Raw genomic sequence first — 26830 nt, 5'->3', positions numbered from 1 at the left:
TGGCTACGTGTGGCCTCCCGCCGTGTATAGATGGCTACATGCGGCCTCCCGCCGTGTATAGATGGCTACGTGCGGCCTCCTGCCGTGTATAGATGGCTACGTGCGGCCTCCTGCCGTGTATAGATGGCTAAGTGCGGCCTCCTGCTGTGTATAGATGGCTGCGTGCGGCCTCCTGCTGTGTATAGATGGCTCCGTGCGGCCTCTTGCTGTGTATAGATGGCTACGTTTGCTCAATATTGAGTCATACAATTAATGTAAGGCTATGTACCCATGATGCAGAAATGCTCCGGATTTTTTTTGAGCGTTTCTGCATCTCCCTGGCAGAAAAAACGCATGCGGATTGTACATGCGGAGTGTACATGCGTTTTTCCTGCCAGGGACATGCGGAAGTGAAGCGTTCTTCACATGCATTTCCGCATGCGGGTTGACAAGCGCTTTCCAAGCGATTTTAGCATCACTTGGAAAGTGCTTGACAACTTGGTCACACTATATAAATCCATGCAACCGGCATGGATTTATATAGTGTGACCGTAAAAGAACGGTAAAAAATAAATATATACTTACCTTCTGATGGCCTGCCGACGTCAGCGGTCGCGTGACCCGTCACATGACTAAATGACGTCACGGCAGGTCCTTTTCAGACCATCGCGAGCTGCCGGCAAGCCAGGACGCATCGGATAAAGACACCGGGGGCCTTCAGAAGGTAAGTATAATATTTATTTTTTATTTTATTCTTTTTCTACAGGTTCCATGGTACCCGTGTCCGGAGGAGAGTCTCCTCTTCTCCAGACCCGGGTACCATCCGCACATTGAAACGCATGGATTCTGCATGTACAGATGCAGTGATGCGGAGTCCATGTGTTCCAATGCAAGTCAATGGCGGCGAAAGCGCCGCGCTTCCGCAAAATAATTGTTAGTGCTGCGGATTTTTCCGCAATGATGATCCGCAGCAGAAATTTCTGCAGCATGTGCACAGCACATGCGGATTATCATTGGGGAACATGGCAGGCCTTCTAGCAAGCGTTTTTTAAGCGTTTCTGCAGCAGAATTGCCTCTGTGGAAACGCTTAAAAAACGCGTAGTGGACACACAGCCTGAAAAAAATTATGATAATTAATACTGTGCCAAATTAATTTCATGTGAACTATCACATGATCTATCACAGGGGATCATGTGACATGTGATACATCAGGTGTGTGTGTGTGGGGGGGGGGGTGCCGCGCCTTCTAAACTGCCCGGGGCCCTTGCTACTCTTAATCCACCCCTGACCACAGAACACCACTATTGAAAACAGAGCAGTGTGAAAAGGTTATTTGTTGGATAGCAGATAATAATTACAGTCACTTAGCCACCACCACCTTGACTTCCACACGGTCAAGTCTCAGTAGCTGTGAGTCTGGACCGCATATTCCTCACCCTGAACCCCCTTTCTCCCACCATGCCAAGTGCCCAAAGACAACTGATCCCACACTTGGACACTCCGAAGAGATGTTCCCTTTTCCATTTATAGATTCGGGCCTCTCGCCCGGTCCACTTGAAGCGGGGCAAGAGGAGATCACATGTAGCGATGCCCAAATATTTGAGCAGCCACGGTCACACGAAGGCGACAGTGGGAAAGTGTCACAAGAGGTGGATGATGATGAAACACAATTGCCAGAAAGTCAGGAGGAGGACCAGAGTGCAGAAGTGGAAGATGAGGTGGTGGATGATATAGTAACTGACCCAACCTGGCAGGAGGACATGCAGAGCGAGGAGAGCAGCACATAGGGGGAGGGAGGCAGAGCACACCAACAGGCAGGAAGAAGCAGTGTGGTAGCCACAGAAAGAAGGCAGGCATCCATTCCCCGTAACACCAATACAAAGGAAGTTGCCAGTTCAACTGTTAGGTCTTCCCGAGTCTGATTGCTTTTTAAATACTCTGCCGATAACCCCAAAAAGGCTATTTGCACCACCTGCCAGGCCAGCATCAGCAGGGGTGGCAAAACAACCAGCCTGACCACCACCAGCATGATCAGGCACATGGCAGCAAAGCACCCGACTTTGTGGGCCAAACCCCAGGGTCCAGGAACAGTGTCTGCGGGTGGCAACACTGCTTCTTCCACTGTTCTGCATGTAAGCCAATCCTCTGTCCATGGTACATGCGAAGATGCCTCCTGCCCTGCACCTGTCATTGCACACTCTCAAGTAGCATCATCAGGAAGCACGTCCACTGCAGCACTGCCTCGGCCAAGCGGCAACAGGCTGTGTTGAAGCTAATGTGCTTTGGTGACAAACCGCACAATGCTGAAGAGTTGTGGACAGCTCTGAAAGAGCAGGCAAATCTGTGGCTCACACATCAGAACCTACAGCCAGGCATGGTCATGTGTGACAATGGCTGGAACCTGGTGGTGGCTCTGAGGTGAGGCGAGCTCACACACGTACCATGCCTGGCCCATGTGGTTAACCTCGTGGTTCAGCGATTTCTCAAATCCTACCCGGAGCTGCCGGATCTGCTTGCTAAAGTACGCCGCCTGTATGCCCATCTTAGAAAGTCACCTACAGCTTCCACTGCTCTTGCCGTGTTTCAGCAGCGTTTGCAGCTTCCGGCTCACAGATTTGTGTGTGATGTCCCCACGCATTGGAACTCTGCACTGCAGATGTTGGGAAGGATTTGTGAGCAGAACAGGGCAGTTGTTGAGTACCAGCATCAACAAGGCCGTCGGTATTCAGTTCAGACTCCACACATAAGACCTCAGGAATGGACATGGATGACAGACATATGTACCATCCTGAGGATGCCATAATTAGCGTCACCATCCCGCTTCTCTGTCTTCTGAAATGCTGTCTGCTCACAATCAAAGAGGATGCATTGCAGGCGGAGCACGATGAGATGGAGCAAGGAACCATACAGGGTGATTACACACAGCCCATCCCAACGTGGATTGGGTGACAATGAGGAAGAGGAGGAGGAGGAGGAAGAACCAAAGCTAGTTTCATGCGCTATAGATGGTACTACCTGCACAACTGTCATACCGTCTGTTTAGCGTGGATAGCCTGAGGACAGAGAGAAGGAGGAGGAGAGCATGGTCAGTCGTCCTCTTGGTGAGGACATGGAAGTCTTGCCTGTTAGCAGTCTGGCACGCATGGCTGAGTTTATGTTATGCTGCCTTTCTCTTATTCCTGAAGCAGACAGGTCTACAAAAATGGGGCAGTACCAGAAGGCCCTTGTTGTGGAACTATTAAAAAAATCCTCACCTGAAAACGCTGGCGGCAGAGGACATAGTTCATTGGACAACCAAGGGCTACAGGCTAGAGAGACACAATTCCAATCCAGCGGAGGCAGGGGAACACTGTCAAAGTTCTGGGAGAATTTTCTCAGCCCCTCCCATCGCACAAACCCTGAGGCGTGGGATACTCTCACAAGGAGTGCAAAGTTTGGGAAAATGCTGAGGGAATACCATGCCGACCGTACCAACGCCCTCTATGATTCCTCGGTGCCTTATAATTATTGGGTATCCAAGGTGGATACATGGAATGAACTGGCTCTCTATGCCTTGGAGGTCCTGGCATGCCCTGCCACCAGCGTTTCATCAGAGCGGGTTTTTAGTGCCGCTGGTAGAATTATAACTGATAAGCGCATCCGACTGTCAAATGAAAGTGTTGGCAGGCTGACTCTTATAAAAATGAACAAGGGCTGGATTGGGCCGGACTTCTCAACACCACCGAATGATAGCAGCGTAACATAAACTCAAATCCAGTGTCTTTTTTTGGGAGGTGTATTCCCATGCACATTTTCACACCCACAAATGGGTATACGCTTTCTTATTTTGGCTATTTGCTCTTGTCCTCCTCCTTCTCCTCATCCTCCACCACTGTATCACCAGGGTGACCGTGGTCCGTGATGCAACACCCACATAATTTTTTTAAAGGGTGTTTATGGTGGCCGTAAAAAAATTTTTTTATACAGTATGGTTATGTATACCACCCAGTGGTAAACGTTTGTCAGCCCATACACTTAGTGCACGGGCATTACAAATATAGGAGACCAGCTCCTTTCTAATGGGAACATTTTTTTATGAGGCCCTCCTCCACGTCTCTTCCAAGGGACATTGGAGTGCCTCCCAATTTTTGGCAGCCCTTGCATTCACTGCATAGGCCAATACTCTGGGAGACCCTATTCCTAATAATGGGAAAAATTTTTCATGAGGCCCTCTACGTTTCTTCTAATGGAAACATGTCATACTCGTTACTGTGGCCCTTCTCTATGTGTCTTTAAATTCTTAGTGGGGTTTTTCCCAAATTTTGTCAGCCCTTGCAGTCACAGCATGGGCATTACCATTATTAGAAACCCGCTCTTTTATAATGGGAACATTTTTTTTACTGAGACCCTCCTCTATGTCTCTTCAAAGGGGTATTGGGTTGCGTCCAAATTTTTGGCAGCCCTTGCAGTCACTGCATACGCAATAGCAGTATAGGAGACCCGCTCTTTTATAATGGGAACATTTTTTTTACTGATCACTCCTCAATGTCTCTTCAAAGGGGTATTGGGTTGCGTCCGAATATTTGGCAGCCCTTGCAATCACTGCAAATGCAATAACAGTATAGGAAACCTACTTGTTAATAATGGGAACAGCAAAACATAGCTGGCTGATGGCTCTCTAACAATGGCGAGGGCCGAATGCTGGCTTTTTAAGAATAGTAAGGGCCACCTGATGGCACTATAAAAATAGGCTTTGTGACTTTCAGAATCCCTCCATCATAAATGAAACAGGATGTGTCTGATGATGTGTCACACACCACATTGCCAGATAAGGTAGTAAAATGTTAAAATGACATTTCCCGGTGAATGCATTTCTCTTCAAAAATAACGTAAAAAAACCCCAAAAAAACAGTAAGATCTTTCTTTAGTATAAAAAACAGAGTCGCCAGTGTAACCTCAATGTAATCACACTGTTCAGCTCCTGCACCTCCACCTCCATCTCCAAAATGACCACATCAGTCACAAGCTGAAAGCACTGCAGCACTGCCTTGGCCAAGCGGCAACAGGCTGTGCTTAAGATAACATGCTTAATGCTTAGGTGACAAACCGTACAGCACTGCAGAGTTGTTGAAAGCTGTAATACAGCAGCCTGATCTGTGTCTCTCACCGCTGAACATGCAACCAGGCATGGTCGAGTGTGACAATGGGCAGAACCTGGTGAATGAGAAATGACAGCCAGAGGAGATACGGTTTCCTTCTATGCCAGTCCTTTCACCGAGCTAAAGAATATGGCTGTGGTGAAATACAACTCCCACTGAGAAGCTGTTTCAGATTGAAAAACATTGGGCCCACCAGAGGATTTGTTTCTGAAGGCTCACCTTTCTCCTCTGTTCAAGAGCCCCATAGCAGCTGCAAAGTTAGCTCTATCATGAACTCTCCTGATGTAGAAGTAAGGGCACACCAGAGGATTCTCTGGTGGGATCGTCCAACCCTGCCGAGAAGCAGTCCTGGCTAAGAAAAGTGTGTGGGAAGGTTCCCGGTCACTCTATGGCTGCTTTTTTACTAAGATGGAAACCCACGCAAACACGGGGAGAACATACAAAATCCTTGCAGATGTTGTCCTTGCTGGGATTTGAACCCAGGATCCCAGCAATGCATGGCTTCAGTGGTACCCACTGATTCAATGTTCTGCCGTTCACCCTCTGATATCTAACAGGCTGGAGAAACTTGCACCTACTGCCATTCTATCTTCAGCTCCTTTGTGAGAAACTAATGTATTTGGGCAGCTACTCTGTCTACCAAATAAAATTCCTGAGAAGGAAATTGGGGATGGCTTCGCTACTGGTACTGGGGGCAGTGCTAATACCATGGCGTCGTACCATAGTTTACTGGAAATATTCCAGGCTGGTAGGAAGCAAGCAGATTCCCACAGAAAAATACCAGCAGTAATGTTCAGGGACCCACGCTTGTAGAAGGGGGAGACGATACCGTTAGAAATAGTGGCGGCTGGGGACCGAGTATGGACACCCGGCCGCCGCCGGCATGAGGTTGTGAAAAGCTTCCGCCTCCACTAGCCTAAAAGGCCACATTTCAAGTGCAAGCAGCTGCCCAGAAATCTGGCAGTTTAGTATTGCGGCCTGTCGGTGGGTAGATGGCTGCATACTTGAGCTTGCATTCCAAGTAACAGAAAACTAAGCAGATGGTGGCTTCTATCATCATCATGGCCTCACCTCAGCACTATGAACTCGCCTGAAGGAGAAGTCAGGGCCCACCGGAGGAGTCTCCGATTCTCTGGTGTGCCCGTCCAACCCTGCCGAGAAGCTGCCCTGGCTAAGAAAAGTGTGTGGGAAGGTTTCTGGACACTCTATGGCTGCTTTTTTAATGTGGATTGGACGTGCTTATACATGTTATTTCTCAAAACGCATTGCAGATAAGTCCATTGCCCAACTCTGTAATCATAAAATTAAATGCACAAAGAAAAATGTTTGTGTGTTGAAGCACCACCGACATGTGCGAGCTGATGTTGGACGGGCTGCCATTGCTTCTGCAACAAGCTGCATTAGATGACTTCCTGGGAGAAATGACACCCAGAGTAGATGCGGTTTCCCTCTATGCCAGTCCTTTCACCAAGCTAAAGAATATGGCAGTGATGAAATACAACTCTCAGCAAAAAAACCTGTGGACTGGCTCCGTACCGTCCCTGGCCACATTCACCTGTCCACGTGTTTGTGGTTAGGCGGTACTTCCCAGTAAGTGCACTGGGGAGGGCACGGGTAATGTTGTGGGACCCGTGCTTGTGGAAGGCAAAGACGATACCGGGATAAATAGTGGTGGCTATTCCGCCTCTACGAGCGTAAAAGGCCACATTTCAAGTGAAAGCAGCTTTAGAAGACCTCCTGGGAGAAATGTTAGCTGGAATAGATATCATTTCCCAAGTCCTTTCACCAAGCTAAAGAATATGGCTGTGTTGAAATACAACTCTCAACAAAAAAAGCTGTGGACTGGCTCCGTACCGTCCCTGGTCACTTTCACTTGACCACGTGTTTGTGGGTAGGCGGTCCTTCCCAGTAAGTTCACTGGGGAGGGCACGGTTAATTTTGTTAGACCTTTGCTTGTGGAAGGTGGAGACGACAACAGGACAAATAGTGGCTGATGGGGACCGAGTATGGATACCCGGTCGCCATGGCCATAAGATTGTGGACAGCTTCCGCCTCCACAAGCCTAAAAGGCCACATTTTAAGTGCAAGCAGCTGTCAAAAATTTGGCAGTGTAGTATTACAGCCTGTGGGTGGGCGGGTGGCTGGCTGCATTCTTACGCTTCTATTCCAAGGAATGGGGTAGGAACAACTGAATGCTGCACTGGCACAAGGACATGGACGGTGATTGCTGCAAGTCTGCAATGACAGGGGCATGGCGGGAGGCATCTTTGCATGCGTCAAGGATCACTTATGATGGGCACATTTTTAGACAGTGACGTGGGAGTCAGAGATGCTTCCAGGGGTCTTCCCCATGCTTTTCCCATGTCTTTTCAGCACTGTATACATGTGTCTGATGATGTGCACATGACGCACCCCCTGGGCCAGTGTTGTTTGGGGGATACCCGGAGCCGGATCAGATGGGGGTTGTAGTCTCCGAGTGGCGGTGACCCGGTCCGTGCCCAGGGTGTCAAGCTCAGTGTGTGGCAGTCCTACAGATGTTGCTGGATGTTCTTTAGTGTCGACTACGCCACCCGTTGATTTGCGGTCAATACGGCCGCCGCTGCAGCAGGGTCCGCTGAGGCTGGTGGTGTGTGTGCAGCTTCTGGTAGTATAACCCCCAACGGGAGGGGTATAGCCTCAGGGGGTCAGTTGTAGAGGGTGGTGGTTGTGGTGGTGCAGTGAGGATGGTATTAAGACTCAGAGTCGGGCTGTGCAGTTCAGGGTGTTTACTTACTGCTGTTGTTCTGGTCACTCCGGCCTTGAGTGACCGCCCAAGCCGTGCTGCGTCCACCAGGTCCTGGACTCGGCCAACCCCCAGGTAATTCTGGAGCGTGATCCTGAGCTCCCTTTCTGACGTTCCTTTTCTCTGGCCTTCCCCACCAGGGATCCACCTATGTCCGGCTCCCTCGGGTCTCTTGGTGGGTACACCTCTTCGGGGTTCCCTGACCCTATACTTGGTCTGCCTTCCTGGTGGATTTATTGGGGGGGTCGTGGCAGATCCTGCCCACAACCTCCGGTCTCTGGCTGAGGATTAGTGCCCTCCACCAGCTTGGGATCCGGTACCCTTGTGCCAACCCTTCACCCTGTTGCTTGTATTTGGGCTCTTGGGGTTCCCTCTTCTTCCCCTCTGGGTCCTTCTGACTCCTCTCTCTCTTCTTTCAGGACTGCTTGACCCTCTACAACAGACTGACTAGTAGCTGTCTGCCTGTCTGACCCTGATCTAAGAAGGTTCCCACCTTATATACTCCCTCTATGTGTGAGCTCAGGTGACCAGCACCCAATGAGCTCCTAGCATTACCCAGACTGCTCCCCCTATCTGCCCCTACACTACTGGGATGTTCCACCCCCCTCCCACTCCAGCCAGGGACAGACACTATCGTACCTGCACATAAACTGGTGGGAGTACCGTCGATCTGTCCCCCGGAAATGGGATGTATGTAGTGTATGCAGCCTACTGAGCTCAGTTCCACACTCCATCCTTACCCGGGAGTGGAATACCACACCTCTGGCTTGAGGTGTAATACCCCTGTAGCAGCCGAATCCTCAGGGTGCTACATTCCCCCCTGGTAAATCACAGCACGTCCTCGGGCTGTAAGAGAATAAACATCCAAAACATACAATTTTTTTTCATAAAACATAAACATATAAAATAATATCTATATCAGCATAAAACTTTTTATAAATAACATTCTTGTTCCTCCGGCCACGGTGGAACTTGTGACCGGGTAAAGTGCAACAGTCTCTTCAAGAAAAACAACAGTTTCCTATAAAACCGGTAGGGGGCGCCTTAGGAAGCGCAACTATATACAAGGTAAGGTATGGCCGCTCTCAGTCCTCGGCCAGATATAAGAAGGAATGACCGCTCTCAGTCCTCGGTCAGTTGGATTAAGGGACACACAGGTTAACAGTTTACACTTGTCCCAACGGGGACATATTTAAAGCAGCAACAGTTCACTGTACCCCGACAGGTAACTATTTACAGTCTCTTTACCGTACTTTAACGACGGCGTCCTCCTGCTCCTTCTTTATCTTCAGACCCGTCCGGGTCCTCTTGCTCCTCCTCACACCGCAGCTCCTCCTCCGTCAGGCGATGTACATGGAGGGCGTAGGGTCCTTTGGCACACTTGTGCCGGGTGAACGTGACCTCGTCCCCTACGTACAGGTCACGACCTCTGTGTCCCTCCGGCAGATGGCTTTCTACATCTCTGCGGGTTACAAAGACGTCGCCGGGGGTATGATGGTCTCTTATGAAGCCCCACCCATGCTGCAGGTTGAATTTAATCACAGTCCCGGTGGTACGGGGACCATGAGCTGCACGGGGGTTCCTCCTGGTCCGGCTCTTCTGCCCTGCGCTCTGTTCCTGCAGCCGCTGCTCTCGGATCCGCCTCTCTTTCCGCTCTTGCTCAAAGGCTGCCAACTGCTGGCGGCAGCACTCCACTCGCTCTGCTGCAGCTGCCCGCGTTTCTTGAGTGAACCCCATGAGATCTCCTCCGGTGGGGTCCCACTCGAATTGTGCTTCTTCTAGCGGGAGCGGGGTTCTCCTGACGGGCTTCGGAGCCGGAATCAGGGGCTCGCACAGGGGCCTTGCTCTTTGGAGTTCCAGTTGGTAGTACTCCTGGGGCCATACAAAGGGCTGCCCATCCGGGCACGTGTGCTGGGCAAATAGATCTTCGCCCAGGTGCGGCACTCGAGATGTTGAGGGCGCGGTGGTGGAAGCGGCGCCCGGATTGACCAGGCCTTGCGACCAGGCCTGGGGCACCCTAAAGGTAAAGGGCACCGTAAGGACGGCGGTGCCCGGGGGTACTCGGCCCTGCGACCAGGCCGGTGGCTCCGCGGAGGTAGGGGGCGCTGTTGGAATTGCGGCGCCCGGAGGTACTAGGCCTTGCGACCAGGCCGATGGTATTTCCTGTTTGGTCGCGCTCAGGGTCGAGGCGTGTGACGTCACAGGGGTCGCGGCCGCGGCTTCTACTTGAGGCCTAGTCTGGCACGGTGACGATGCAGCGACGGGCACGGCAGGGGGAATTTCGGGCTCTGCGACGGGGAGCTGGGGCAGGCTCACGGTTTCTCGGCTCAGGGTAGTGACGTCCCCTTTACCTGCCTCCAGTTGTCCAGTTCCCTTCTCGGCGCCGTCTCCGGCCTTCACTCCTCCTGCACCATCCTCAGAGGCGGTCTGTCTCCTCATCTCGGGTGGCGTGCTCCGCTGACGGGTTCCGGTCTGCTGGGCCATCTCACGGCTCCACTCCGTCAGCGTGTCTTGCTGCACTTGGGCCATCCTCCGTGCGAGGCCCTCCAGCGCGGTCTGTGCACACTCCCGGTCTCGGGGGAGCTGTGCCAGGATCTCCACTAAGCCTAGTGGGGTTGTTGCTTGCAACAGGCTCCTGACCACTGGGTCGGTGCTGCCTGCCTCTCCCTCCATCTCCGGGTACGACTTCTCCGGAGTCCTCTCCAGACTTCTTGTCTCCGGGTGCGCTCTCTCCAGACTCCTCCAGGCTGCACCCATCTTCGTTGTTTTGTTCAGTCTCCGCCCACATTGAGGGTGGTCCCGGGGCAACTTTGTGATTGTCAGTTCCAGGGGCAGTTCTCTCACGCTGATGGACACTTCCAGCATCACAGTCTCTGTTGGTGGGCGCGGTTTCCGCTTTTGGCGCCATTCTTCGACCTGGCCCACGATGGGAGGTGACCTCTTGCCACCCTCTGGCACGCCCATAATGGCGTCCGCTCTTCCAAGGCGGGAAATCTTTGGAAATGGCGGGAATCGTCTCCCAGTGGCGGGAAACTCCATGGATGGCGGGAAAAAGCTGCAAATGGCGGACAACCGGCGGGAAACGACCTGTGATGGGGTCCGTTGGCGGGGACCCTCCGGAACCGGCGGGAGACTTCTTTTTGAGGTAACGATGAACTTTTCTTCAGGCACGCAGTACCCGGTTGTTGCGGGCACGAGATCCTGCCGACTATGCCAAAGTTGACGCACCCCCTGGGCCTGTGTTGTTTGGGGGATACCCGGAGCCGGATCAGATGGGGGTTGTAGTCTCCGAGTGGCGGTGACCCGGTCCGTGCCCAGGGTGTCAAGCTCAGTGTGTGGCAGTCCTACAGATGTTGCTGGATGTTCTTTAGTGTCGACTACGCCACCCGTTGATTTGCAGTCAATACGGCCGCCGCTGCAGCAGGGTCCGCTGAGGCTGGTGGTGTGTGTGCAGCTTCTGGTAGTATAACCCCCAACGGGAGGGGTATAGCCTCAGGGGGTCAGTTGTAGAGGGTGGTGGTTGTGGTGGTGCAGTGAGGATGGTATTAAGACTCAGAGTCGGGCTGTGCAGTTCAGGGTGTTTACTTACTGCTGTTGTTCTGGTCACTCCGGCCTTGAGTGACCGCCCGAGCCATGCTGCGTCCACCAGGTCCTGGACTCGGCCAACCCCCAGGTAATTCTGGAGCGTGATCCTGAGCTCCCTTTCTGACGTTCCTTTTCTCTGGCCTTCCCCACCAGGGATCCACCTATGTCCGGCTCCCTCGGGTTCTCTTGGTGGGTACACCTCTTCGGGGTTCCCTGACCCTATACTTGGTCTGCCTTCCTGGTGGATTTAGTGGGGGGGTCGTGGCAGATCCTGCCCACAACCTCTGGTCTCTGGCTGAGGATTAGTGCCCTCCACCAGCTTGGGATCCGGTACCCTTGTGCCAACCCTTCACCCTGTTGCTTGTATTTGGGCTCTTGGGGTTCCCTCTTCTTCCCCTCTGGGTCCTTCTGACTCCTCTCTCTCTTCTTTCAGGACTGCTTGACCCTCTACAACAGACTGACTAGTAGCTGTCTGCCTGTCTGACCCTGATCTAAGATGGTTCCCACCTTATATACTCCCTCTATGTGTGAGCTCAGGTGACCAGCACCCAATGAGCTCCTAGCATTACCCAGACTGCTCCCCCTATCTGCCCCTACACTACTGGGATGTTCCACCCCCCTCCCACTCCAGCCAGGGACAGACACTATCGTACCTGCACATAAACTGGTGGGAGTACCGTCGATCTGTCCCCCGGAAATGGGATGTATGTAGTGTATGCAGCCTACTGAGCTCAGTTCCACACTCCATCCTTACCCGGGAGTGGAATACCACACCTCTGGCTTGAGGTGTAATACCCCTGTAGCAGCCGAATCCTCAGGGTGCTACACACACACCACATGGCCAGATAAGGTTGTAAAATGTTAAAATGACATTTCCCAGTGAATGCATTTGTCTTGGTTGAAAGAAATGCAAAAGTGCAAAAAAGCATCAAAAACACTATGTGTGAACATAGCCCAAGGTGTGGAGGAGTATTTTTGTTGGCAGTGGATCATTCAGGATACTCTCAAAGCGTGTTGACAACAGAACAAAGCTTTAATTAGCTATAAACAGGTACAGATATGATAGGCTTTGTGGAATCAGGAATATACATATCTTAAGTGTCTCTGCGCAGCATCAGCAGGCTGCTTCTCCTCTCATGCACGGACACAGGAAACTGAACACAGTTACATGGTCTTTTCTGTGTGTGAGCCTCTGGGAGTTTTTTATTATTTTTATTAACTTTATAGACAATACACAAACCAGCAATAGAACATTTACATACACAGGAATGGAGTTGTTGCACTAAACATATTCCAACAATTTTTGGTCTTGGTTATTTATTTTGCCTTATATACAAGTCATTACCGTGGAAAGGATGTTTCTTTAGATATTTCCCAGGAAAATCCATTTTGGATTCGTTTTTGTATGTTTTATTGTGATTCTGTAAAAGTGGCGTAATACCTCTGACAACATTGTTGACAGCAGTGACCTGGGAGTCAGAAATGCTTCCAGGGGTCTTCCCCATGCTGTTCCCATGTCATTTGAGAACTTTTCCCATTGATTTGGGCAATTTTTAGGCCCTCTGCAGACCGCTGGGGGGAGCTGCCTGAAAAATGCTCAAGTTTCCCATAGACTTCCACTGGGCTCATTGCTCGGGTCGAGCACCCGAGTATTCCAATTTGCTTGACCCGAGCATCGAGCACCCGAGGATTTTAGTGCTCACCCATCACTAGTCAGGTGGAGTAGTGGATGATTGGTGGATAGCCACCTTGTCCCAACAAGGCTACAACGTCAGCAAGAGGATGGCAGAGTTATGTTTTGGGTTAGAATCATGGGGTGGTAGGCCCCTTTAAGGTCTCTGAAGGTATGAAAAAGACCCTGCCATAATATATAGAGTTTTTGACTGACCACTTTCTTCATTGGTACAAAAAGAAGAATGGTGCCATCCATAGCAAAATCACCTACATGCATGACAATGCAGCTACTCATGCTGCAAAGAGTACTTTTAAATCCTTGGCTGCAATGGGAATAAAAGGAGAGAAACACAAATCGTCCCCTGATGCTATTGAGAACTTCTGGAGTATCATCAAGCAAAAGATCAATGAGGGAGGGAGACAGTTTACATAAAAACAGTAGCTCTGGGAGTCTATATTGGCATACTGCGAAGAAATTCAAGAGGAAACTATCCAAAAACTCACATATTCAATGGATGTAAGAATTGTGTAGGTGCTATCAAAGAAGGAGTCTTATGTTAACATGCAACTTGAGCTGTTAATATTATATATTAGTGAGCGTGCTCGCCACTACTCGATACTCGTCCGAGCATCTCACTGCTTGAGATGCTCGGCACTGGGAGAGTACTTCTGGGATGCTTGGGCGGGAGCTCGGGTGTTAAGGGGACGGTTGCAAACAACTTTATTAAATAATGGAAAGCAACCGAACCCGGGGTCCGTGATGCCGTCTGGTGGACTGCGGCCGAACACCTTCTGGGTGAGAAGGTAAAACAACCAACTTAAATAACAATCCCCTCCGTGTTACTGCACACCGGAGCGGGAATAGAGATTCGCACTATCTCCGTTGACTGCACGAGAGATGTGCAAAAAATAATGTATCTGTAGTCCTGTTACAGCACAGGGACTACACAGTTGGCGCTAGGATGCGTGTGTGACTCACGCCGACGAATACGTGCTCCCAGCTGGCATGCTACCTGACTGAGGAGTATCTCTCCACGTGGCTTACAGGTGGTACCGGGAATAGGGTGTCTGCAGACTGCTCGGGATGTAAGGCGACCCCTTTGTCTAAGCCAGACTGTCAGATGAAGCTACCTGCCTATTTCACCTAAGCCTGCCTATTTCCACTAACCCTGCCAGAAACTAAAGCACACGTGGAACCCAAGAGACCAAGCATCCACACAACACCATCACAGCTCAATGATCAGAGTGTACCACCATGTTTGTGGGTGGGCTTTTTAAAGATTAAGCCCTGCCCACTGTCACACCATTGGTGACATCACCCATGACCAATCAGGCGGTGCCAGGTCACCGGATCAGCTGACTCCCAAACCACCAATCACGGTCCGCCACCGGCATGCTCAGTATAGAGAATCCTGGACTTAGGCTTTAGCAGCCCTGTTTCCCTCCGCAACCTATCCTTCATGCTGCTGGGAACAAAGACCCGAGTGACAACCTGTACATCTCGTGGACCAGCTAGGCGTTGGGACTGATGACGATGCTGAGCAGCATCAGCCCTGGCAGGACTGGAATGGAGACCATAGAATCCACAGAAGGTTCTGGACCCATTTAGAATCCAGCAAATGCCCGACGCCTAACATCGGGTCCCCGCCCCGCATGTTTGGCACTCTTTAGACAGCCAATTAACATACGGGGATTGCCTGCCACTCACTGTAATGTCATAGCCATGTTGGTTGTGGCCTTATAGTGATTGTCTGGCTGCATAGTGTCATTGGGTCTATATAAGATCTGGTGACCCTATGCTCGTCACAGTCTACCCTTCAGACAGGCAGAGTAGGGAGATGTGCTGCTGAGCTAGGGACAGAATTGGTAGTTTATTAGTTAAGTATAGGCATTCCACAGCAAAATATATACTCATCTGAATTAACAGTCCTTTTAAGGACTAATCCAGCTGCATATAGTACTGGTGATAGCAGGAATTAGACAGGCAGAGTTTGTGAACACTGTATACAGCAAAATAGGGTCCATTGCACGTTCTGTCTGCTACTGTTACAGATAACCATAGCCCTATATATCAGGGCTATTTTTTTTAGCTCTTAATCCTGATTATTTGCTTAAAAAGCAATACAGTACTTCATTTTACTGCTCCATTTGCCTGTTAGCAGAATACAGCTAGATTTTTTTGATTTTATTAGCATTGCTGTATTGTGGAAGCGGAGAAACTTTTCCATCATCAGACGTGATCCAATATTCATGACATTTTTTGGAGCGGGCCAAATATTACCCTCCATTAAAGTCTGCCACTTGGGGGTTGTTCATTCTATTCACACTTGGTCGCTGACGAATACCACATCTATAAGGCCACTTCCTAAAACCGTGGTCATCAGACGTGATCTGATATTACTACAGTAATAATTGTGATATTTTTTGGAGCGGGCCAAATATTATACTTCATTTAAAATAGGCAAGGCACGTGGCAAGGGACGGAGAAGTGGACGTGATGGTGCACGCAGAGGCCGAGGCCGTGGGCAAGATGTAACTGCACCTGCTGAGGGAGCACAACAAACACCCACATCATGTCGAACTACCTTCCTGTCCCAGTTACTAGGGAGCTGCGGAACACCACTCTTGAAGCCTGAGCAGTGTGAAAAGATGGTTGGTTGTATAGTAGATAATGCTTCCAGTCAGTTTGCCACCGCTACCACCCTGTCTTCCACATGGTCAAGCCTCAGTATCCGTGAGTCTGGACCACATATTCCTCACCCTGATCCTCCTTCCTCCCACATTGCTGAGTTCCTGGAGACATCTAATCCCACACTCCGAAGAGCTTTTCCGAAAGGAGAATTTCTACGATTACGCCGGAACTGTTCCACGTTTGAGAGTTTCAAGGTGAGAACACAGGAGCTCAAATTAAGACTCCAGGAGAGACCCTATTCCAAAAGGACAATCAAAAGAGCCTATACCATAGCTATGAGGACTGACAGAAGTGAATTATTAGTCCCCAAAAAAGGGGACAAAAATTTGAGTGACAACGTCAGATTCATTACGGACTATCATGAGGACTGGCAGGAGATGATGACTATTTTAAATAGACACTGGGATGTTCTCAGATAGGACAGTGATCTTGAAAAATGTCTAACATCACAAGCCTCGTCCGGCTGTAGGAAAGCAATATCGATGTCCAATCTCCTGGTGTCCAGTCACTTTAAACGTACAGGAACATCACTGATAACAAAAGATCCCGGATTTTTTCCTTACAAAACGTGCAGGGCATGTCAGATTTTGATTCCAAAAAAATCATTTACTGACGCCTTTGGAAAAATCTTCCGCCTTTACCAACATCTCAACTGAAATTAAATGGGGGTTGTATACTGTCTGGAATGCACATGTGCATTAAGATATGTAGGGAAGACAACGCGGATTTAAAAACCCGCATAAGAGAGCACATCAGAAGTATTATTAATTTTGACAAAGACGAACAGATCAGTTGTGAACGGAATAAAACATTTGCTCTCACTCCGATTGCGAGACATTTCAACGACAAGCACAGAATGCGTTGGAGAGAACTTCGAGGATTGGCAATATGCCAAATTAAACTGGACATTAGGGGAGGGGATCTAGACCTTGCACTCCTAGGGAAGGAGAGCGAATGGATCTTTAGGAATAATAGTGTTATTCCCCATGGCCTAAACGAGAATTTCAACTTTGGCTGTTTCCTGTAAAATCCTAGGGTACAATTATAGAGTATTTGCCGAAAATGTGGAATTCATGCTAGTCGTAAGTTATATTCTGGGTGATGGAATGTGTACGTACATACATTGTGGGTGCACAACTTGCCCATAATAAGTAATAATGGACGGATTATGATGGCATGAGTTTCTATATTTGAATTCAATGTGGACTGGAATTTTGGTCAAAATTTGTTATAATGTGCCCTCTGTCATAAACTTTTAGTAATGGGAAACCATTATTCTGAGGACATAATGGAGAAAAGATTATTATTTATTTCTAAATCCCCCAAAAAGTATTTTTGAAAAATACAGTACAGACCAAACATTTGGACACACCTTCTCATTTAAAGATTTTTCTGTATTTTCATGACTATGAAAATTGTACATTCATGCTGAAGGCATCAAAACTATGAATTAACACATGTGGAATTATATACTTAGCAAAAAAGTGTGAAACACCTGAAAATATGTCATATTCTAGGTTCTTCAAAGTAGCCACCTTTTGCTTTGATGACTGCTTTGCACACTCTTGGCATTCTCTTGATGAGCTTCAAGAGGTAGTCACTGGAAATGGTTTTCACTTCACAGGTGTGCCCTGTCAGGTTTATATTTCTCTGCCTTTCCCGTGCCCCTCGCGTTGTACACATTTTGGCCGACAGTAATTACTGGTTGGTGACACTTCTAGACCCACACTACAAGGAGAACTTTTTATCTCTCCTTCCCGTGGCGGAGAGGTCTAGTAAAATGTTGCAGAACCAGAAGGCCCTTGTTAAGGAATTATTAAAAAAATTCCCATATGAAAACACTGGCGGCAGAAGTCACAGTTTCTTGGACAACCAAGGAGTACAGGCGAGGGAGACACAAATATGATGCAGCAGAGGCAGGGGAACACTGTCAAAGGTGTGGGACAGTTTTCTCAAACCCTCCCAGCACCCAGGCCCTGATGTGTGGGGTACTCTGACAAGGAAGGAAAAATTTTAAAGATGCTAAAGGAGTACATTTCAGACTGTACCAATGTCCTCCACGATTCCTCTGTGCCTTATATCTATTGGGTATCCAAGCTGGACTCGTAGCATTAACTGGCTCTCTATGCCTTGGAGGTTCTGCCCTGCCCTGCCCGCTAGCATTTTGTCATAGCGGATTTTTATTGCCGGCGGGGGCATTATAACTGATAGGCGCATCTGCCTGTCAACTGAAAATGCTGACAGGCTGACTCTTATAAAAATGAACAAGGGCTGGATTGGGCCAGACTTCTCAACACCACCAGATAATAGCAGCGGAACATAAAGTCAAATCCAGTGGCTTTTTTTTTGGGGGGGGGGGTCTATTCCTATGCACCTCTTCACACCTTTTCTGTTGTCCTCCTCCTTCTCCTTCTCCTCCACCACTATATCACCAGGGTGACCGTGATGCAACACCCACATAATTTTTTTAAGGGTGTTTATGATGCCCATAGGAATTTTTTTTAGAGGCCTACCTCTAACATTCTTTATGTTATACAGTATTCTCATGTATACAGCCAGGGGTAAATATTTTTCTGCCCATGCACTTAGGGAAGGGGCATTACCAGTATAGAAGACCCCCTTGTTAACAATGGCAACAATTTTTTTAATAACGCCCTCCTGTACGTCTCTTCAAAGGGGTATTGGAGTGTGTCCCATTTTTTGCCATCCCTTGCAGTCACTGCATGGGCATTATCACTATAGGTGACCTACTCCTTAATAATGGAACCATTTTTTTTTACTGAGGCCTTCCTCTATGTCTCTTCAAAGGGGTATTGGGGTGCATCCAAATTTTTGGCAGCCCTTGCAGTCACCACATACGCAATAACAGTATAGGTGACCCGCTCCTTTATAATGGGAACATTTTTTTTAATGAGGCTCTCCTCTACATCTCTTCAAAGGGGTATTGGGGTGCATCCAAATTTTTGGCAGCCATTGCAGTCACTGCATAAGTAATAACAGTATAGGAGACCTCCTTTATAATGGGAACATTTTTTTCTACTGAGGCCCCCCTCTATGTCTCTTCAAAGGTGTATTGGGGTGAATCCATATTTTTGGCAGCCCTTGCAGTCACTGCATAGGTAATGGATAGACCCGCTCCTTAATAATGGGAACAACAAAGCATAGCCGGCTTATGGCTCTCTAACAATAGTGAGGGCCGACTACTGGCCCTGTAAAAATAGGCTTTGTGACTTTCAGAGTCCCTCCTTCATAAATGAAACAGGATGTGCCTGATCATGTGTCACATATCACACACTGGGCAGAAAAGGCAGTAAAATGTTAAAATGACATTTACTGGTGAATGTATTTTTCACAGTTGAAAGCAATGCAAATGTGCAAAAATGCATCAAAAGCGCTATGTGTGAACATAGCACAAGGTGTGGATGAGCATTTTTGCTTTGTGGGTTTTTTTTTTGCCTTATATACAAGTCATTACACTGGAAAGAATGTCCCTTAACGTTTTTCCAGGAAATCCATTTTGGCTTTGTTTTTGTATGTTTTATTGTGAGTACGTAAAAGTGGCGTAATATTGTGACGACATTGCTCACAGCAGTGACCTGGGAGTCAGAGATGCATCCAGGGGTCTTCCCCATGCTGTTCCCATGTAATTTCAGCACTGTTCCCATCTATTTGGGCAATTTTTATACCCCCTGCAGACCTCCGGAGGGGGCAGCCAGAAAAATGCTCAAGTTTCCCATTGACTTACATTGGGCTCGTTGCTCTGGTCCGACACCGATCATTATGATTTTCTCAACCCGAGCAACAAGCACCCGAGCATTTTAGTGCTTGCTCATCATTAGTTAATATGTTTTTGATTGAAAAAGCTTTTGATTTCAGTAAATGTGACCTCTTAATAATGCCAATTCAACAAATTTCCATTTTCAGTTCTTTACAACCTATAAAATGTTTGGAAACTCTGTTGTGTATAATAATTTGGATCAGTGCAGTTTTTTTTTAGTTTTGAAAAAGAACTGTTATCATTGGAGGGTTTGTCCAAAAATATTTGATTTATACTCTAACGGGTGATTTGAACCTTATACTGACTCATTTGCATCAACCAATTAGGAAAATCACAAAAAAATAGTATTTGAATAATAATTTGGAACTTGTTGTAGTTGATGATATAACACTGCCTCTGTCCATTCCTCTCCTGTGTTGGTGATAGAATATCCCCATCTTCTTCATGGTGCGTGCTGTCAAAGATACAGCTATCTTATTTCTGTGTATATGTGTGACATATTTGTGATAAAATTTAGGCATTAAAGGGAATCTGTCAGGTGATTTTTATGTTGTAAACTCATAGTATCCTAAAATAGGGCTTGGGCAGCCCTTTCAGGATATGTAACTTTTACGTATTTCTCTACGTGGCCTTGTTTGTAGCTGCGAGTCCCGGACAAATTTATTACCGGGTGCCAGCAAGTCAAGCATATGTAAATGGAAAATGAATATTCACCGTTTCTCGTACCCATAATCGCCCCAACCCTCTGCACTGACCTCACTGAATCTATCAGACTGACGTATGCCCCAGGATTGCATCACAATCCTCGTACTGGACGTCTGCTCTCCTGACCTGAGAATGACAGGTGCATATAATATAGTAGAATAGAATGGAATAGAAAAAAAAATCTAACCCCCACAACCCTAAAGGGAATCTATCAGTAGGTTTTTGCAATCTCATCTCAGAGCAGCATGATGTAGGCAAAGAGACCCTGAATCCAACAATGTATCACTTAATTTATTGGGTGCAGCCTTTCCGACACAATCAGAGTTCTTAGATTTAGCATGACCAGGATACCAGGCTCTCTATGTACATAGTCCATTGACAAAGAGCTGCTTATCACAAGAGGGGGCGTGGTCGGGCCAGTGTTCAAAAGACCAGGTAGTCACAGAAATCATTATGTCCTAGAGATGAAACCTTAATAGTAAGTAAACAACAGCACATAGCTTCTTAAATGACACCATTAAAATCCGTGTTTTAACCCCTACCTCATGCTGTCCTCAGATTACTTAGCAGAAACCTACTGACAGATTAAATTTAATGAAAATAAATCATTAATGAGTTTGTCCCATTACTCCATTACCTCAGGGGCACAAAAAAACCTGAGGTTTTACTCTTTGTTGATCGGCTGCAGCTGTGAACTTTAGTCAGCAGTGCTGTAGACAATCAATGAACTCAGCAACTGTGGCATACAGTGGTGGCCAAAAGTATTGGCACCCCTGCAATTCTGTCAGGTAATACTCAATTTCTTCCTGAAAATGATTGCAATCACAAATTCTTTGGTCTTATTATCTTCATTTAATTTGCTTGCAAGGAAAAAACACAAAAGAGAATGAAGCAAAAATGAAATCATTGATCATTTCATACAAAACTCCAAAAATGGGCCAGACAAAAGTATTGTACTTGGTTGCACAACCTTTAGCCAAAACAACTGCGAACAACCACTTCCGGTAACCATCAATGAGTTTTTTACAATGCTCTGCAGGAATTGTAGACCATTCTTCTTTGGCAAACTGCTCCAGGTCCCTGATATTTGAAGGGTGCCTTCTCCAAACTGCCATTTAGAGATCTCTCCACAGGTGTTCTATGGGATTCAGGTCTGGACTCATTGCTGGCCACCTTAGAAGACTCCAGTGCTTTCTCTCAAACCATTTTATAGTTCTTTTGGAAGTGTGGTTTGGGTCATTGTCCTGCTGGAAGACCCATTACCTCTGAGGGAGACCCAGCTTTCTCACACTGGGCCCTACATTTTGCTGCAAAATTTGTTGGTAGTCTTCAGACTTCATAATGCCATGCACACGGTCAAGCAGTCCAGTGCCAGAGGCAGCAAAGCAACCCCAAAACATCAGGGAACCTCCGCCATGTTTGACTGTAGGGACCGTGTTCTTTTCTTTGAATGCCTCTTTTTTTTGCCTGTACACTCTATGTTGATGCTTTTTCCCAGAAAGCTCTACTTTTGTCTCATCTGACCAGAGAACATTCTTCCAAAACGTTTTAGGCTTTCTCAGGTAAGTTTTGGCAAACTCCAGCCTGGCTTTTTTATGTCTCGGGGTAAGAAGTGGGGTCTTCCTGGGTATCCTACCATACAGTCCCTTTTCATTCAGACGCCGACGGATAGTACGGGTTGACACTGTTGTACCCTCAGACTGCAGGCAGCTTGAACTTGTTTGGATGTTAGTCGAGGTTCTTTATCCACCATCCGCACAATCTTGCGTTGAAATCTCTCGTCAATTTTTCTTTTCCGTCCACATCTAGGGAGGTTAGCCACAGTGCCATGAGCTTTAAACTTCTTGATGACACTGCGCACGGAAGACACAAGAACATTCAGGTCTTTGGAGATGGACTTGTAGCCTTGACATTGCTCATGCTTCCTCACAATTTGGTTTCTCAAGTCCTCAGACAGTTCTTTGGTCTTCTTTCTTTTCTCCATGCTCAATGTGGAACACACAAGGACACAGGACAGAGGTTGAGCCAACTTTAATCCATGTTAACTGGCTGCAAGTGTGATTTAGTTATTGCCAACACCTGTTAGGTGCCAAAGGTAAGTTACAGGTGCTGTTAATTACACGAATTAGAGAAGCATCACATGATTTTTCAAACAGTGCCAATACTTTTATCCACCCCCTTTTTTAGGTTTGGTGTGGAATTATATCCAATTTGGCTTTAGGACAATTCTTTTTGTGTTTTTTCATTGAAGACAAATTAAATGAAGATAATAATACCAAAGAATTTGTGATTGCAATCATTTTCAGGAAGAAAATGAGTATTATCTGACAGAATTGCAGGGGTGCCAATACTTTTGGTCACCACTGTATGTCACAAGCTACTGAGCTCACTGATTGATTACAATACTATAGACATGAAGTCACTGATACAGGCAATCAACAAAGGCCAGTGCAGTAGCAAAAGGCATCACTGGACGCCAGTAGAAAGGGTAAGGGTATATGCACATGGCAGCTTTTTCAGGATAGTTTTGCCTGGAAAACACCTGAAAAAGCACCAAAAAATGAATTAAAATAAACAACAAATGAATAGCAATGTAAAAATGACTTGTAGTGCATAAGTTCAGTCTTTTTAACCTTTTTCTAACCGCTTTAGGTTTTCAAAGATGATAAATGGTTAAAAAAGTTAGCAGTCCATTCTTGTGGCATTTTCTGCTTGGAGAAATCTCACACACAATATTAAAAATAAAAGGTACCTGAAAATACCTCTAAAAAGACACTTCAAGAAAAACACGTCAAAGCGTTTTCCTGAAGACTCTTTCTATAGCAAAAACAATATGGGTTGTCTAAAAACTTTGTGTGCATATACCCTAAAAGCTCAGTTTGTTTGTCTTTTTTGTGTCCCCGAGCCTATCGAGTAATAATCTTTGACATTGGACAACCCTTTAAATGAAATACACTTTTAGTTGATCCCATTGAAAAATTCAAGCCCTCATGTAAACTCAAAAATAAAAAAGATACACAAGATTGACAGGTATAGCTAGGATCACATCGGTATTCAGAGTTTCTTTTTTTTATTGTTATAGGAATAAAAAAACTGAACTCCTAAAAAACGGGATCTGTCACATCACAGACACAAATGGTGATGGTCAGAACCAATGATCTACCAATATGATCAGGTCTTTTTCATTTCCATTAGAGTGTCCATGTTTTTAACAGAAAAAAAACTGTGCAGCATGTTGTACTTCCAGTGAATATGATGGAACTAACAACTAAGCCTCCTAATAATAACTGCAATGTGCGAACCTAGTCCAATTCTCAGAACTTTAGAGTGTGCTCCAAGAGTCAAGTTCTAGTAGTGGGTCCTAGGCACCCTAGTCTGAAACTACATAGGAGAAAGTGGGACTGGTGCATGCATTATATAGGAGGCAGTGGAGCTGGTGCATACATTATATAGGAGACAGCCATGATGGTGCATACATTACATAGGAGACAGGCTGGTGCATGAGAACCCCGAGCTTACAACATTGAAAGGTAACCGGCCAAAACAGGACTGAGCATGTGGGACTAGTGAAGTGTCCCAAGAGAGAGTTCCAGAGCACCAGTAGTGGAACCACAGAACAATTAAAGGACGCTTGTTGATCAGGACTGTAGTGTTGAAGCTGGGTTGTGGTTAGGTAAGTAGAAACAGCGGACATAGAAATCCCTGAAGTATACTACTAAGGCCACTGTCCCACTATAAGTATTTGGTGAGTATTCGGTCAGTATTTTTTCTCAGGGGGAGCCAAAACCAGGTGAGGAACAATCAGAGAAAAAGTATAAAAGAAACAAATGCACCAATTCTGCATTTATCATCCACTTCTGGTTTTGGCTCCCACTCCTAAGAAAAAATACTGACCGAATACTGACCAAATACTGATAGTGGGGCTGTGGCCTGTGGAAGGAAGCTGTGTTGAAAATGCTTCAAGTTGTAAAGGAAACTTTCCTAAGACTTTGTACCAGCTATGCTTTGTATGTCACCCATACCAAGTTACTAGTGATGGGTGAGCACTAAAATGCTCGGGTGCTCGATGCTCGGGTTGAGCACATTGGAATACTCGGGTGCTCGACCCGAGCAACGAGCCCAATGTAAGTCTATGGGAAACTCGAGCATCTTTCAGACGGCTCCCCCCGGCGGTCTGCAGAGGGCCTAAAAATTGCCCAAATCGATGGGAACAGTTCTTAAATAACATGGGAACAGCAAAGGGAAGACCCATGGAAGCATTTCTGACTCCCAGGTCACTGCTGTCAACATTGTTGTCAGAAGTATTATGCCACTTTTACGGACTCACAATAAAACATACAAAAACAAAATCAAAATGGATTTTCCTGGAAACAATGTTAAGGAGCATCCTTTCCAGGGTAATGACTTGTATATAAAGCAAAATAAATAACCCAAAACAAAAATGCTCCTCCAGACCTTGGGCTATGTTCACACGTAGCGTTTCTGATGCGTTTTTTCACTTTTGCATTGTTTTCAACCATCACAAATTCATTCACCAGAAAATGTAATTTTAACGTTTTACAACCTTATCTGGCCATGTGGTGTGTGAGATATCATCAGACACATCGTGTTTCATTTATGAAGGAAGGACTCTGAAAGTCACAAAGCCTATTTTTGTAGGGCCATCAGGCGGCCTTTACTATTCTTAAAGGGCCAGAAGTCGGCCCTTGCTATTCTTAGAGAGCCATCGGCTATGTTTTATTGTTCCCATTACAAAAGAGTAGGTCTCCTATACTGTTATTGCGTATGCAGTGAGTGGCAGGGCTGCCCAAAATTTGGACGCACCCCAATACCACTTTCCAGAGACTTGGATGAGGGCCTCCTGGAAACAATGTTCCCATTATTAGGAAGTAGGTCTCCCATTGTGTTTGCCTATGCAGTGAATGCAAGGGTTGGCAAAAATTTGGAGGCACTCTAATGCCCCTTGGAAGAGACGTGGAGGTCAGAGGGCCTCCTTAAAACAATGTTCCCATTATTAGGAAGTGGGTCTCCCATTGTGTTTGCCTATGCAGTGAATGCAAGGGTTGCCAAAAATTTGGAGGCACTCCAATGCCCCTTGGAAGAAAAGTGGAGGTCAGAAGGCCTTCTGAAAACACTGTTCCCATTATTAGGAAGTGGGTCTCCCATTATGTTTGCCTATGCAGTGAATGCAAGGGTTGCCAAAAATTTGGAGGCACTTCAATGCCCCTTGGAAGAGACGTGGAGGTCAGAGGGCCTCCTGAAAACAATGTTCCCATTATTAGGAAGTGGGTCTCCCATTGTGTTTGCCTATGCAGTGAATGCAACGGCTGCCAAAAATTGGGAGGCACTCCAATGCCCCTCGGAAGTGACATGGAGGAGGGCCTCATAAAAAAATGTTCCCATTAGAAAGGAGCGGGTCTCCTACATTTGTAATGCCCATGCACTAAGTGTATAGGCTGACAAACATTTACCCATGGGGGGTATACATGAGCATACTGTATAAAAAATTTTTTTTACTGGCATCATAAACACCTTTTAAAAAAATTATGTGGGTGTTGCATCACGGACCACGGTCACCGTGGTGATATGGTGGTGAAGGATGAGGAGAAGCAGGAGGACAAGAGCAAATAGCCAAAATCAGGAAACGTATCCCCATGTGTGGGTGTGAAGAGGTGCATGGGAATACACCTCCCAATAAAAGACACTGGATTTGAGTTTATGTTACGCTGCTATCATTCGGTGGTGTTGGGAAGTCTGGCCCAATCCAGCCCTTGTTCATTTTCATAAGAGTCAGCCTGTCAGCATTTTCAGTTGACAGGCTAATGCGCTTATCAGTTATAATTCCACCAGCGGCACTAAAAATCCGCTCTGATGAAACGCTGGTGGCAGGGCAGGCCAGGACCTCCAAGGCATAGAAAGCCAGTTCATTCCACGTATCCAGCTTGGATACCCAATAATTATAAGGCACAAAGGAATCACGGAGGACGTTGGTACGGTCGGCAAGGTACTCCCTCAGCATCTTCCCAAACTTTGCACTCCTTGTGAGAGTACCCCGCGCCTCAGGGCTTGTGCGATGGGAGAGGCTGAGAAAATTCTCCCAGAACTTTGACAGTGTTCCCCTGCCTCTGCTGGATTGAAGTTGTGTCTCTCTCGCCTGTACTCCTTGATTGTCCAAAGAACTGTGACCTCTGCCGCCAGCGTTTTCAGATGGGAATTTTTTTAATAGTTCCACAACGAGGGCCTTCTAGTACTACCCCATTTTTGAGAAACACAAGAGAAAGCTGAGTGTGCAGCATATAGAAAAGAACTTTATTAATAGAAGTATAAATATAGATACATCATATTACATCTATAAAAAGTAGATACAAATAGGGAGACCATACAAGACCATAAAAATGCAACACGGTTACCCATAGTTAACCATAATGGCAGAACCATGTGAGGAAGGGAAGGGAGGAAGGGAAAGAGCGACCCATGAAAGTGTGTACTAAAACATA

This window comes from Phyllobates terribilis, unplaced genomic scaffold, assembly GCF_046119375.1.
Source record: "Phyllobates terribilis strain yellow unplaced genomic scaffold, ASM4611937v1 Scaffold_2__4_contigs__length_985480577, whole genome shotgun sequence".
In the NCBI taxonomy this organism is placed as follows: Eukaryota; Metazoa; Chordata; class Amphibia; order Anura; family Dendrobatidae; genus Phyllobates; species Phyllobates terribilis.
This window is presented reverse-complemented; position numbering follows the sequence as displayed.